Source organism: Herpailurus yagouaroundi, unplaced genomic scaffold, assembly GCF_014898765.1.
Source record: "Herpailurus yagouaroundi ecotype Mexico unplaced genomic scaffold, PumYag 124501, whole genome shotgun sequence".
NCBI lineage: Eukaryota > Metazoa > Chordata > Mammalia > Carnivora > Felidae > Herpailurus > Herpailurus yagouaroundi.
Window position 1 is genome coordinate 1 of NW_024422006.1, and position 5,145 is coordinate 5,145.

At 37.4% G+C, this 5,145-nt stretch overlaps 1 long non-coding RNA gene across 1 annotated transcript; it reads right to left on the bottom strand.

Annotated features, from left to right (window-relative positions):
* On the bottom strand, window positions 1-4,291 carry LOC121026525 (uncharacterized). The gene is made up of 3 exons (XR_005788378.1): window positions 4,165-4,291; window positions 1,708-1,787; window positions 1-1,003 (listed from the first exon to the last, which is right to left on the bottom strand). It is a non-coding gene; the product is annotated as an uncharacterized LOC121026525 (long non-coding RNA).
* Between the last annotated feature and the right edge of the window lie 854 nt (window positions 4,292-5,145).

The window sequence follows — 5,145 nt, forward strand, 5'->3', positions numbered from 1 at the left end:
GTGTGTGTGTGTGTGTGTGTGTGTGTGTGTGTGTGTGTGTGTAAAAATCACATTATATACAATACAATTTTTACAGAAAGCCTGGCAGCTACAAATAAGAGGTAGAACTACTCAAAACTATGTTTCCTGCTGCAGGAAAAAATTCATTTTCTTTACAGTAATTAAAAAAAAGTTTAAAAAATTGACAAAAAATAAGTTGCAGGTTAGGCCCCATAATTTAAACAACAAAATCTACGAAGAAAAATATTCTTCAATGTACTCAACAGATAAGTTCATTAAAGGGTTAAAAAAAGTTGCATAGGAAAAAGGGATATTCCAGCACTTGCTACAATGATGGCAACAGTTTCTCTACAGGGAGTTAAGTACCTTTAGTTTTTCTTCTTTTGATAACTCTAAGATTAGGGCTTACAAGCAAGAGCAAGTTCGCATTGCAGCACTTTTTCCAGTCCTGGAAAGCTCTAGAAGCAAGAAGGGACTCTGCCTGGAGGTCAAGGTTTATTCTACCAGGCAGACAGACAAGCCAGTAAGCACAGCTCCAAAGCTAGTTGTAAGTTCCTTCAATACGTTAAAAAGGTGTTACAAAATCCTTAATACTTTTGCCCTCTGCTTAATAAAGGAAAAGGACAGGGTCTGTGTGTGTCTTCAGTGACAGAGGAATTTGGTTGTCAGAGGACACATCTGAAAGTGTGAAAAGAAAAGGGGATTCTTCAGATGTTTTTAAGGAACAGTGCAGTATGGTCTTGATTTTACCTATGCAAGAGAGAAGCAGAGTGAGCACTATATTATTTGGCCAATGACCAAAACCCAAAACAAAACAAAAATTAAAAAATAAACAACCAGACAAAACCCCAGAACATTAACAACAAAAACTGTCAATTTTAAAGAAAGACAAACAGGTTACAATGTAGTTTCTGTTCCCTTGCTCCTCCAGAAATAATCATTGTCTTCAGGCTCAAGTTCTATCCTAATTTGAGGCACAACTTTTACTGGAGTTCTAGGAGGACTGGAGAAAAAAGAAAAGAAAGGAAATAGTAAGTAAATCAGATTTCCTTTATCATGTGTCAAATATACTTCTGCACTGTGCAGAAGCTGGATGGGTCTGTCCTTTGTTCTCTTTAAAATACTTATCTGCTCTTTCTGTATTAAACACAAACATTCTTAAATGGGAGGAAGGTACCAGAAGAGTCAAGAAATTCAAGTAAAAAATTTCTTAAAAATTTCATACCTAGGTTTCAAAAAAAACACACACACAAAAATCAAGAAGAAGGACGGCCATGCAGGTGATACCGTGAGAAATTAAAGGGACAAACAGACTTACATGAAGAAAATATTCATGAGTTTTGCTTTTCGGAAAATCAAGGAGGGTCTGAGGTCTCTGCAGCCGTGTTAAGATTAGGGAAGAAAACTACTGGAGAGCTGCCAGCAGTTACCCTTCAAACAGAGATGATGCGGAAGCAATAAAAGCGAATGTGAGTCCTGGGCTTTACCTTAATGACAATGAAAGTTCCATTACTTCGCAGTATAGTAGGCCTCGTAGAACACTTTCTACATAAAAGCTGGGGAGAGGTTCGGGGATTGGGTAAGTGATTTCAGATAACTTGTAGACAGGACAGGAAACAAGGTATTCTGCCAATAATCCACCATGGGCTACACTTCTGAGGGGCAATCATCCCATAGAACAATGTAAAATACCGAGTTGTCCTTTACCTTGGCATACCGAGTGACTGAAGGAAAGGAATTTTATCAGCATGATGTGTGGCGTTCAAGGAATGTTGGTGATCTTTCTCCTGGGAAAAAAAAAATTCTTTAAATCATAAACAGCAGACTTAGGGAACATATAAAATTTGAGTAAAAATAAAAATTGTCATAAAAATTGATGCATTACAATGGGAAAGAGAAAGGCATACTTAGACAATTTCAATAGACATCGTATTGACCTAAGAATCTAACTAATGTGATGAAGATAAAAATCTGTTAGCTTCATTTCCTCTGGGTGAATACAATGGGATGGACCGCTGTTCTTTTCGGTGAGGGGGTAGGAGGCCAAACATTTGTAGAGGATCTACTTAATGTCTTAAGTTTTGCCCTTGGATTTCCTTTCTTCTTCGGCACCCAGTTTTGCCCTGCTGTTATTCATGGGGGGAGAAGAAGATTTTGAGGAACTTAATTTTCCTGCACCTCTACTAACAATTTTGTTCTTTCATGAATTATAAAAGACTAATATGGCATTAGAAAAGATTTCAGTTAGAATGATCAGAGATATTTTGCTTAAGTAAATTTCTAATTCATATCAATTGTTCCATGCACCTTTCTAATGGATTTCTGAGAGAATGAATAACAGCTACCACTAAAAGAACCATTTTGCCATACAACTTTCTTCATGAGCCTCCAATTCTAGCTGGTGGTGTTTTTTATTTATTTTTTATTTTTTTGCAGCAGCCTTTAAACTGTACTTAGAAGGGCTATCCTAGGTCATGATGCCAACAGAAGACATACGTGCCGTGTCCCTTACACAGTTTTGTTTTGCTATGAATGCATTAATAAAATGAAAAATGAAGCCAGAATATAGTTTGAGAAGCTTGAATTGAAAAAAGAAATATTAACTAAATCCTGCTAATGGGACTGAGAAGAAATTAGCCTCGTTACATGTCATGGGTTACAGACTGGGCATCAGAGCTGAGACTGCTTTAATTGTTCTTAAAACCCAGTGTGGCAGCCAGCCTCCAAGATGGCCTCCCAGCCTTCCTGGTGCCTCCTGGCATTCATGTCCTTGTGTCATTCCTTTCCATGTTGTACCAGGGTTGGTTGGCGTGTGACCCTTAGAACATGGCAGAAGTGATGGCATGTCACTTCTGAGATTCAGTTATAAAAGACTGCTGCTTCTGCCTTGGTTTCTCTCTCTGTTCTCACTGGGCTTGGGGGAACCTATATTACGGGGAGATGCCCATGGTCCAGGGAACTGAAACCTCCTGCCAATGGCCTTGCGCATGAACATGGAAGCAGATCCCAGTTCCCATTGTCTTCAAGCTTAGCCCCCGCCAAAGGCTTGTCTGCTGTCTCACGAGTAGCTAGAGCCAGAACCACCTAAATCAGCTGTTCCTAAATTCCTGAACATCCGGAACTATAGAAGAAAATATATATTTGTTGTTTTAAGCTGCTGAATGTTTTGGTAATTTGTTACACAGCGACAGGAAACTAATATGCCCAATTTTCATAAACAGTCATTCATTTCACACTTTTCTTGGCAACCTCTTCCTGAAGTGGAAGTGGCATTGTCAAACAGAAGTCAAAGTGTCTCAACTGTCTTTTTTTCTCATAACAGATCAGTAAACTTTGAAGTACATCTGGATCTGAAAGAATACATTTTCTTCAAATGAGAACCCAGAGGGAAAGTAGTTTGGAAGCAACTGCTACTTGATATTGGAAAAGCTTGAGCTATTCACTAGTGTTACTTCGGAGGTTTTCCCCTTTCTTCAAGTGGCCTGTTAACTCAATTACAAAAGAAAAGATGGTATGTCAGAAACCGTTCCACCTTAGTCACCAGGCTATTACCCCTGAAAAACCAGTCCACTTAAAAAGGTGTTTTTAAAATAGCAGGAAAGGAATAAAGAAATTAGGAAGAAAATGTACTATATCTTGTAAGTAATACCTAAAAAGTTTTGTTAATATTTTATGATTGCTAATTTAATTGAAAATAACAATTACTCCAAATTCTCAATACGGACAACTGATTTACTGATCATTTAGAGACCTATGATGCAATTTCTCTCTTGAGCTCATTTGGTCATTGGCTAAATAAAGCCTAAGGAAGACAAAACGGTAATAGACAGTGATGTACTACTATAAGCTGCAATTCTAAATACCAGCAGAAAAAAAAGAAAAATCAATTAAAAACATGGTTACAAGTTTAGCAATTGAAAGAAACTGGTGGGAACTTGGGTCAGAGAAAAGACTACCAAACAAAAACTTAGAAGGTTATGGATAAAAGAAAGAAGAGTGAAGCTCCAGGATGTAAAAAATGGAGTTTTATAATAATGAAGTATAAATCTTCAAATAGAGAAACAGGAAGAAAATAGAGGGGAAATTAAATGATAATTCTAAAGATTTTTCTCTGCAAGTACAAATCATATTTGAGCAGTCATGAAAGAGGTTAGTTCTACTCACTGTCGGAAGGTTTGCTATCTCTTAGGAAAGGTTGCTGTTCCATGATGTCCATTGGGATTTTAATACTTGGAACTTTTTCTGAGTATGGGCAGTCAGACTGTGAAAGAAATTTGTAACAGTTTTTAGAAAGTTTTTACAATACAGCCCTTCTTTACCTCCCAGTACTGATCAAATCTATCATAATATCATTCACATTGTCTAAGGAGAAAATACTTTGATATAATCATTTTTACTTGCTAACTTTTCAAATTCTACACAGTCTTCCTCACATTTGTTTTCCTCTCTTCTGAGTCAATGGAGTTAATTAAAATTAGAACCACACCAAATAGATATCACTACAAATGAAAACAAGTGTAAAGCTTACATAAACTGGATTCCCAATCATCAAATATCTATGGGTTTGTTACATGTATAAGGAAAATAATCTCAATATGAAACATTAAATCTAGCATAGGAAACTTCCTGGACTATAACATGGGCTTACAATTCTTGTTTCATTTATGCTTTCTGATTCCATGTTCAAGAAAATGAGGACTCATCTTTCTTTCCAAGACAGGTAGAAGACTAACATTCATGATCAAGGAGCCCTGTATGTACAGTTGAAAATAAACCCCTGCCTCTTACTCTAATACTCTAGCAAAACTATTTTATAGTTAAAGTTTCATTTCAATTTGCTCGTTCCAAATACATTTGAAAGTTTAGCAAAACTGAGAAAATAAAAATCAAAAGGAAGGTACTAGGGAGGTATTCATGGGGCTGTTTAAGAAAACAGGTCACCATGGGGCACCTGGGTGGTTCAGTCAGTTAAGTGTCCGACTTTGGCTCAGGCCATGATCTCTTGGTTTGTGGGTCTGAGCCCCATGTCAGGCTCTGTGCTGACAGCTCAGGGCCTGGAGCCTGCTTCGATTCTGTGTCTCCCTCTCTCTGTCCCTCCCCCACTTGAGCTCTGTCTCTCAAAAATGAATAAATGTTAAAAAAACA